Below are 10,888 nucleotides of genomic sequence, written 5' to 3'. Positions count from 1 at the left end.
TTCCGGATAACACAATTATAGCATGAATAAAGACAATTATCATGAACAAGGAAATATAATAATAATGCTTTTATTATTGCCTCTAGGGCATATTTCCAACACCTGCTTGTTGGCGTGCGGACGACAGAAGCCTCGCCTTGTGCAAGTTGATGCCGCTTGATAATGATACGTGTGATGTTAAGATGCCATCGCTTAAGGGTAAGGCCTGGGCAGGTGCAAATGGAGATTGGGTTGTTTATATTGGGTACAACTATGAGTGGGAACTTGTAAATGTGTACACTCGTCAGTGGATTCACTTCCAAAAATCTCAGAGTGCCCTGAGGTTGAGCACACAGATGATCTACGTACATTCAAATACGATCATGGTGGCTGTCATCTATGGAAGATAGCAATTTATCGGGTTCCCAACCGCTCTTGGGATTACACGAACTATGAAGTTGTTGCTATCTTCAACAAGCTTTTTTCCATCCTTACTTCCATGCCTCGATGGATATTGCTCAAAAACCAATTTTCCGTACAAGGATGAGTACTATGATGCAATTCAATATGAGCATCTTGAGTTTGCTGCCACCACTCATGGCACTGTTTTTGCATGGAATCCTTATGGTTTTGGTACCTTTGTCTTCCACCGTAATTATAATTGTTTCATCCACAGGCATGCGGTTTAGATAGTTTCCCTTTACTAATTAACCATCTTGTGTTTCCAAGGTCCTGCGAACATTCCACCACCTATACTTGAAAAAATTTATAACCAAGGCGGAAATGACGATGGTGATGATCACGAGCATGAGGACGAGTAGGACCTATATACTCAATGGCGCCTGGAAACTTATTCCGATGGATCACATCTTCTTGTCTGTATACAGCGCACTGCTGATGTTACTATACTAAGGAAGCAGGTGTTGTCTCCCATGGTCGCACTCTCTAGACCTATTCCAACATCCATTGTAGGGTATTCAGGAAGGACACTAGTGTGCTAGCTGTTGGGGAACGTAGTAATTTCAAAAAAATTCCTACGCACACGCAAGATCATGGTGATGCATAGCAACGAGAGGGAAGAGCGTTGTCCACGTACCCTCGTAGACCATATGCGGAAGCGTTACGACAACGAAGTTGATGTACTCGTATGTCTTAACGTTCGACCAATCCTAGCACCGAAGGTACGACACCTCCGTGATCTGCACACGTTCGGCTCGGTGACGTCCCACGAATTCACGATCCAGTAGAGTGTCGAGGGAGAGCTTCGTCAGCATGATGGCGTGATGACGGTGATGATGATGCTATCGAAACAGGGCTTCTCATAAGCACCGCTATGATATGGCCAAGGTGGATGATGGTGGAGGGGGGCACCGCACACAGCTAAGAGATCAATGATCAACTTGTGTGTCTATGGGGTGCCCCCTCCCCCGTATATAAAGGAATGGAGGAGGGGGAGGGCTGGCCCTCCTATTGTGCGCCCCATGGGGAGTCCTACTCCCACCGGGAGTAGGATTCCCCCCTTCCCTAGTTGTTCTAGGAGTGGAAGGAAGGGGAGAGAGGGGGAAGGAAAGGGGGGCCGGCCCCCCACCCAATTCGGATTGGGCTTGAGGGGGGAATGCCCCCTCCTAGGACTCCCTCTCTTCTCTCCAACTATGGCCCAATATGGCCCATATACCTCTCGGGGGGTTCGGGTAACCTCCCGGTGCTCCGTTATATGCCCAAACTCACCCGGAACCATTCTGATGTCCAAATATAGTCATCCAATGTATCGATCTTTATGTCTTGACCATTTCGAGACTCCTCGTCATGTCCGTGATAATATCCGGGACTCCGAACTACCTTCGGTACATCAAAACACATAAACTCATAATATCGTTCGTCACCGGAAGTTAAGCGTGCGGACCCTACAGGTTCGAGAACTATGTAGACATGACCGAGACCCGTCTCTCATCAATAACCAATAGCGGAACCTGGATGCTCATATTGGTTCCTACATATTCTACGAACATCTTTATCGGTCAAACCGCATAACAACATACGTTGTTCCCTTTGTCATCGGTATGTTACTTGCTCGAGATTCGATCGTCGGTATCTCAATACCTAGTTCAATCTCGTTACTGGCAAGTCTCTTTACTTGTTTTGTAATGCTGCATCTCATAACTATCTCATTACCTACATTGCTTGCAAGGCTTATATTGATGTGCATTACCGAGAGGGCCCAGAGATACCTCTCCGACAATCGAAGTGACAAATCCTATTCTCGATCTATGCGAACTCAACGAACACCATCGGAGACACCTGTAGAGCACCTTTATAATCACCGAGTTATGTTGTGACGTTTGGTAGCACACAAAGTGTTCCTCCGGTATTCGGGAGTTGCATGATCTCATAGTCATAGGAATATGTATAAGTTATGGAGAAAGGAATAGCAACAAACTAAACAATAATCGTGCTAAGCTAACGGATGGGTCAAGTCAATCACATCATTCTGTAATGATGTGATCCCGTTAATCAAATGACAACTCGTGTCTATGGTTAGGAAACATAACCACCATTGATTCAACGAGCTAGTCAAGTAGAGGCAAACTAGTGACACTCTGTTTGTCTATGTATTCACACATGTACTAAGTTTCCGGTTAATACAATTCTAGCATGAATAATAAACATTTATCATGATATAAGGAAATATAAATAATAACTTTATTATTGCCTATAGGGCATATTTCCTTCAGTCTCCCACTTGCACTAGATTCAATAATTTAGACTACATTGTAATGATTCTAACACCCATGGAGTCTTGGTGCAGATCATGTTTTGCTCGTGAGAGAGGCTTCGTGAACGGTTCTACAACATTCAGATCCGTATGTATCTTGCAAATCTCTATGTCTCCCTCCTTGACTTGATCGCAGATGGAATTGAAGCGTCTCTTGATGTGCTTGGTTCTCTTGTGAAATTTGGATTCCTTTGCCAAGGCAATTGCACCAGTATTGTCACAAAAGAGTTTCAATGGACCCGATGCACTAGGTATGACACCTAGATCGGATATGAACTCCTTCATCCAGACTCCTTCATTTTCTGCTTCCGAAGCAGCTATGTATTCCGCTTCACACATAGATCCCGCCATGACGCTCTGCTTGGAACTGCACCAACTGACAGCTCCACCATGTAATAAAAATACATATCTGGTTTGTAACTTAGAGTCATCCGAATCAGTGTCAAAGCATGTATCAACGTAACCGTTCACAACGAGCTCTTTGTCACATCCATATACGAGAAACATATCCTTAGTCCTTTTTAGGTATTTCAGGATATTCTTGACCGCTGGCCAATGATCCACTCCTGGATTACTTTGGTACCTCCCTGCTAAACTAATGGCAACGCACACATCAGATCTGGTACACAACATTGCATACATGACAGAGCCTATGGCTGAAGCATAGGGAACACCTTTCATTTTCTCTCTATCTTCTGCAATGGTCTGGCATTGAGTATGACTCAACTTCACACCTTGTAATATAGGTAAGAACCCTTTCTTTGCCTGATCCATTTTGAACTTCTTCAAAACTTTATCAAGGTATGTGCTTTGTGAAAGTCCAATTAAGCATCTTGATCTATCTCTATAGATCTTGATTCCCAATATATAAGCAGCTTCACCGAGGTCTTTCATTGAAAAATTCTTATTCAAGTATCCTTTTATGCTATTCAGAAATTCAGTATCATTTCCGATCAACAATATGTCATCTACATATAATATCAGAAATGCTATAGAGCTCCCACTCACTTTCTTGTAAATACATGCTTCTCCAAAAGTCTGTATAAAACCATATGCTTTGATCACACTATCAAAGCGTATATTCCAACTCCGAGAGGCTTGCAACAATCCATAAATGGATCGCTAGAGCTTGCACACTTTGTCAGCACCTTTTGGATCAACAAAACCTTCTAGTTGCATCATATACAACTCTTCTTTAAGATGTCCATTAAGAAATGCAGTTTTGACATCCATTTGCCAAATTTCATAATCATAAAATGCGGCAATTGCTAACATGATTCAGATGGACTTAAGCATCGCTAGGGGTGAGAAGGTATCATCGTAGTCAACTCCTTGGACTTGTCGAAAACCTTTTGCAACAAGTCAAGCTTTGTAGACAGTAATATTACCGTCAGTGCCAGTCTTCTTCTTGAAGATCCATTTATTCTCTATGGCATGCCGATCATCGGGCAAGTAAACCAAAGTCCATACTTTGTTCTCATACATGGATCCTATCGGATTTAGGGTTCCAGCAAAACCCTTGAGGTTCAAACATTGGGGTGCGCACAAAGATCTCTCCCTCTCTCTAGCTTGCACACATGATGATCTCACGGCCTAGCTCGACAAAATCACAGAACAAGAGACACAAGAGTTTATACTAGTTCGGGCCACCGATGTGGTGTAATACCCTACTCTAGTGTGGTGTGGTGGATTGCATCTTGGGCTGAGGATGAACAGTTACAGGGGAAAAACTGCCTCCTAGGAGAGGTGTTCTTGTGCTTGGTGTGTGTGGTGGCTTTGGTGGGATGAATCCGGTCCCAGATCTGATCAGACAGCCTCCCTACGGTGGTGGCTAGTCCTATATAGAGCCGGGGTGCTCTTCCCAGATATTAGGCGGGAAGGGATCCCACAACGGCCAATATGAAGGGGGATAGCTAGTACAAGCTATCCTGACAAAAGTAGCCTTCGCCTGCCAAAGGCTCTGGTGGTGACGCCGTCTTGGGCTCCACGGTGACCTCCTTCCTGTCGTCCTGCTGGTCTTTGTCTCGTTGCACCGATATGCAAACCTTTGCCTGATGCCTCGGGACTCCTCGCCTGCACTTTCCCCTTTAGCACCAAAGAGGAAACGAGGACACTGCGCGCGCTGGCGCCCGCCTGGTTCCAGTCCTCATGGCTTGCGTCACACAAGCCTCGCGAGGTGTCCCTTGCCTTGATCTCTCCGCCCCTCGCGAGCTAGCCTAGTGAGGCTTCCCCTGAGGAGGTCTAGCGTCATCCGCCTCACGAGGCTAGGCCCCTCGCGAGGGTCTGCAGTGTTTTCTGGTGAAGATGGGCTGTATAGGGCCGCTGATGGAGCCACGCTGTGGGCCGCAGGCAGGCAAGTCTGGGGACCCCCGATCCCAGGACGCCGACAGTAGCCCCCGTGCCCAAGGCGCGCTCCGACTTGGCTTTGAGGCGAAGCCAAAGGGCAAGTGCGGAGCGGCGAGGTGCTCATCCAGCTACGGCGACTCTTTGAAAGAGCAACTTTCCCTGGGTGGTTTTGGTAATTCCTAACAACAAATAGCCCATTGAGCTAATGCTATTTCAAGATAAATATTTCAGGAAAGCTCAATGTTTGGCATGGCATGGATTAGAAAGTGGACCCCTCAAAATACTAAGAACACATGTTGGCTCAATCTCAAGACTCTACATTTTACTTTTAGTGATCCAATATCACATTGAGTCCATAGCAAAATCCAATAATATTATAAGGGGATGAGATATGCTCCAAAACCCTCAACTACTTTCTCATATCCACATATGTCCCAAACCAAAAGTCAAACTCAGCCCCACCAAAATTTCCTACCCGGCGCTACCAAGTTCACTTGACATAGCCACTGCCACAAACCCTAGTCATTTCGGTCTCACCGATAGGGATCTCGGTCTCACCGAGATGGGATTGCAACCTCTCCGTTTCCCTTTGTAATGTTTCGATCCAACCGAGATGAGCGATCGGTCCCACCAAGATTGCAATGCAAACTCTCTGTTTCCCCTTCGTAACGTTTCGGTCTAACCGAGATGAGCGAATCGGTCCCACCGAGTTTGCCTGACCAACTCTCTGTTTGCCTACTACCAAAATCGATCCCACCGAGTTTGTGTAATCGGTCTCACCGAGATTGTGTTATGCCCTAACCCTAATGGAATCAATCCCACTGAGTTGACATGTCGGTACCACCGAAAATCCTAACGTTCACATTTTGAACTGAATCAGTCTGACCGAGTTTCCTGATTCGGTCCCACCGAGTTCGGTGATTTGTGTGTAATGGTTAGATTTTGTGTGGAGACTATATATACCCCTCCACCCACTCTTCATTCGTGGAGAGGGCCATCAGAACATGCCTACACTTCCAGCATACATTTTTTGAGAGAGAACCACCTACACTTGTGTTGAGGTTAAGATATTCCATTCCAACCACATAAATCTTGATCTCTAGCCTTCCCCAAGTTGCTTTCCACTCCAACCCTCTTTCCACCAAATCCAATCCTATGAGAGAGAGTTGAGTGTTGGGGAGACTATCATTTGAAGCACAAGAGCAAGGAGTTCATCATCAACACACCATCTATTACCTTTTGGAGAGTGGTCTCTCCTAGATTGGTTAGGTGTCACTTGGGAGCCTTCGTCAAGATTGTGGGGTTGAACCAAGGAGTTTGTACGGGCAAGGAGATCGCCAACTTCGTGAAGATCTACCCTAGTGAGGCAAGTCCTTCGTGGGTGATGATGGCCATGGTGGAATAGACAAGGTTGCTTCTTCATGGACCCTTCGTGGGTGGAGCCCTCTGTGGACTCGCGCAGCCATTACCCTTTGTGGGTTGAAGTCTCCATCAACGTGGATGTATGATAGCACCACCTATCGGAACCACGCCAAAAATCTTTGTGTCTACATTGTGTTTACTCCCTCAAACTCCTCCCTTTACCTTCATATGCAATTGTTTTACATTTCGCTGCTATACTCTTAGAATTGCATGTGTAGGTTAATTACTTGACTTGTGCTAAGTTGTTAAAATCTGCCAAGACTTAAAATTGGGAAAAGCCTAGATTTTTATTTGGTCAAGTAGTCTACTCACCCCCCCTCTAGACATACCTTCGATCCTACAAGTGGTATCAGAGCTTTGGTCTCCATTTGCTTTGATTTCCATAGCTTTTGGTGATCATAGCCTTGGTTTCACAACCTAGGAGAGTATGGTGTCTAGCGAGCGAAATTACCACCGTAGAGGTCCTTACTTTGATGGTACTAATTTTGCTAGTTGGAAGCATAAGATGAAAATGCATATTCTTGTACATAACCCCGCCGTTTGGGCTATTGTGTGTATTGTCTTGCAAGGTGAATTCTTTGATGGGAGAGAACCAAATCGTGAAGCTACCGTAGAAGAGTTGAAGATGCTGCAATACAATGCTCAAGCTTGTGATATTCTCTTCAACGGATTGTGCCTCGAAGAATTCAACAAAATCAGCTGTCTTGAGAATGCAAAGGAAATTTGGGATACTTTGATTGATATGCACGAAGGTACCGACTCCGTCAAGGAATCCAAATTGTATGTGCTTCAAACTCAACTTGACAAGTTCAAAATGAAGGATGGTGAAGGTGTCACTGAAATGTACTCTAGGCTTGCTCTCATCACAAATGAGATTGCCGGCTTAGGAAGTGAAGAGATGACCGACAGATTCATCATCAAGAAGATCCTAAGAGCCTTGGATGGAAAATATGATAACGTATGCACATTGATCCAAATGACGCCCAATTACAAAAATCTCAAGCCAAGGAAAGTCATTGGAAGAATTGTTGCTCATGAGATGTCAGTTAAGGATAAGGAAGAGCTCCACAACAAGTCAAGTGGTGCTTACAAAGCCTCATGTGATGCTCCCACATCATCAAGTGAGAAACAAACCTTCAATGAAGAATTGAGCCTAATGGTGAAGAACTTCAACAAGTTCTACAAGAGTAGAAGCAAGGAAACAAGTTCCAAGTCAAGGTCCTACAATGACAAAAGATCTTCAAGTCATGAATGTAATTGCTGAAATTGTGGAAGACCAGGACACTACTCCAATGAGTGTACGGCTCCCTACAAAAGAAGAGAAGATTCTCCCAAAAGAAGAAGTAGGAGAGAAGAATCACCACCTAGAGAGAGAAGGATTAGAGATGATCGTTATGAGCGAATACCCTCTCGGAGAAGCAAAGATTCGGAAAGGAAGGAAAAGTCATCAAAGAGCTACACAAAACGAAGACATCAAGCTCATGTTGGTGAATGGGTATCCAGCTCCGACTCCGACAATCACTCCGAAAGAAGTTATCACTCCGACTCCGAGTATACTCAAGATGAAGGTGTTGCCGTTTAGCACTTGTGTCAACCGACTCCTACGACATATTTGACTCACCAAATGAAGGAATTTGAAGATGCTTCATGGCTAAAGGGCCAAAGGTATCACACCCCGAGTATGTTGATTTCAATAGTTATGAAGATGATTTGCTAGGTGATGATGATTTACTTGTTGACAACTCTAGTTATGAAAACTATGATGAACTTGCTATTAATCATGCTAATCAAGATAAAACGAATGACAATGATAAGAAGGAGATTGAGCGTCTAACTAAAGAACTAAACACTCTTAAGTTAGCTCATGAAACTACCTTGGAAGATCATCGTGAACTTTTAAAGACTCATGAGAAGCTACGCTTTGAAAAACTCAACCTTGAGCAAGAGCATGAGTTCTTAAAAGCAATCAATGATGATCTTCGCAAGAAAAGTTCTTCTTACATTGCCAAGTGTTTACTCTTGTTTACTGACATGCCACAAGTTAAATCTAGCAACAAGAACAAGAACGATTCTTCTTCTAGTAGTAACAATAATCATGCTAAAACCAATGTTGTTGCTTCTAGTAGTTCTCTTGATTCCAGTAATGATTCTCTTAGGAAAATTACACTTGAGCAAGAAAATAGCTTATTGAAGGGAATTATAGATAAAGGTGTTTACAAGAGTCTTGCCGGAAGTAAGTAATTTGAGGAAATTGTACGCAAGCAAGGAAGACACCGGAAGAATCAAGGTGTTGGTTTTGAACGAAAGTTCAATGCCAATGGAGTTGAGTGGGAAGAAGATCAATACCCCAAGATGAAGTTTGTTCCCCAACAAGAGAAGTATGATCCTACTTCTTTCCAAGGAACACAAGCTCAAGATGATCTTCCACCACAAGACAACAAGCTAAAGGGCAATGTCAGGACCCCGATTCCAAGTCACATCGATCTAGCTGGTAACACCTCATATCACCTTGTGGCCTCATGCACGGTATTCCCACGGGTGTCGCCTTACCATGGCCCGGGACCATTTGCGCCTTTTGGCTCACGTATATGATAGTGTCGCTAGCATCCATATGACAGAGAACCCAGGCCGACATGACTAGTCGTGAACCCAAAGTGGCACTAACTTACGGGGATAGGCACACATGAATCAACATCGAGCGTGTCGGTCAGCAGCGTGCGAATCTGGGCTGTAGCACTGGGCTAACACGACTCTGGTGAACCGGGCTGTAGCAGGCTAGGCAGGACTCCGGATATCACCACGTGAAATTTCCCCAAAGGGACAGACACATGAAAGAAGTGAATCACATGCTGACCAGTCAAGTGTTTCGGAGCAGTATTGCTGGGCTAGCAAGACTCTGGTGAACCGGGCTGTAGAGGACTACTATGGCTCATGGAAGCACAAGACTACATTTCCCCATAAGAGAGGCTACCAAGGATAAACAACTAGGTTGTCAGATCCCACACATACCAAGCATTTCAATCATACACACAATATGCTCGATATGTGTAAATACAACATGGCATCACAACAAAACTCTATGACTCAAAGTATTTATACATTAGGCTCCGAGGAGCGAGATATTACAAACATGGGTCTCATGACCCAACATTCAGAGCATACAAGTCAAAGCACATGCGGAAGCTTAACATGTCTGAGTACAGACATCTACAAATGAAAAAGGCTGAGAAGCCTGACTATCTACCAGATCCTGCCGAGGGCACAAGATCGTAGCTGAGGTATCGAGCTAAACGTCGAAGTCCACATGGGACTACTAGCGAGACTGACATCTCTCTGCAAAACATAAAATAGGCAAACGTGACTACAAATGTGCCCAGCAAGACTTACATCAGAACTAGCTACATATGCATCAGTATCAACAAAGGGGGTGGTGGAGTTTGACTGCAGCAAGCCAGCTTTGACTCGGTGGCTATCCTGAACTACGACTTCAAGTAACTCTTTTGAGGTGGCGCACACGAGTCCACATATTCACCATATCAATACACCACTATGGATCCGCTCCCGTCTTCCTACAAGAACGCCATCCATAGCACTCACGCTTATCTTGCACATTTTAGAGTATCCACTTTCACTTGTCTATGAACTATGCAAGGGGTCCAAGTTTCCATATCCGAGGAATCTGGCTATTCGAATAGATAATGATAACCCTGCAGGGGTGTACTTCTTCACACACGCTCTCGCCACTTAGCGCCCTGTACACGACATGTACCTCGGCAACCTTCAAGCGGAAGCCGGGCGAGGGTGTCGGCCACGACCTGACTAACCAACAAGTCTCTAGTCCAGGTTTATCGCCTATTCGGGTTCCATACGCAAGGAGATCCGGCCGGGGTGTCGCTCACGGCCCCAAACGATGTGTGCAGGGTTCCCAAGCCCACCTGTATCGGGTGCCACTTGGTAGACTACTAACACTACCTACAAACACGAGAAACTAGTTGCAACTCCTGGAGAGAGATCGAGTTGATTAATAAGCCGAGAGGGGCCGAGTTACCGGAACCCAATGTGTGGTAGTAACTGTTCATGGATCACAAATGCAGAACTCAGTTCCTGAGAACGGCTGCAATGAGACAACCCACCATGTACTCCTACATGGCCTCTCACCGCTACCTTTACCAAATTGTGTTCACACACTTAGCTCTCAACGGTAGGACATGTTCACCACGTTCCAATTCATTCCCGATGAATCAGACCTGACTCAACTCTAAGCAGTAGCAGGCATGACAACAAGCATGAATGAGTAGGCACATAAGGGCTCTAACAATTCCTACTCATGCTAGTGGGTTTCATCTATTTACTGTGGCAATGACAGGT

This window comes from Triticum urartu, chromosome 4A, assembly GCF_056163025.1.
Source record: "Triticum urartu cultivar PI428250 chromosome 4A, HENAU_Tu73, whole genome shotgun sequence".
NCBI classification, from domain to species: domain Eukaryota; kingdom Viridiplantae; phylum Streptophyta; class Magnoliopsida; order Poales; family Poaceae; genus Triticum; species Triticum urartu.
Note: the sequence above shows the minus strand (reverse complement) of the source record.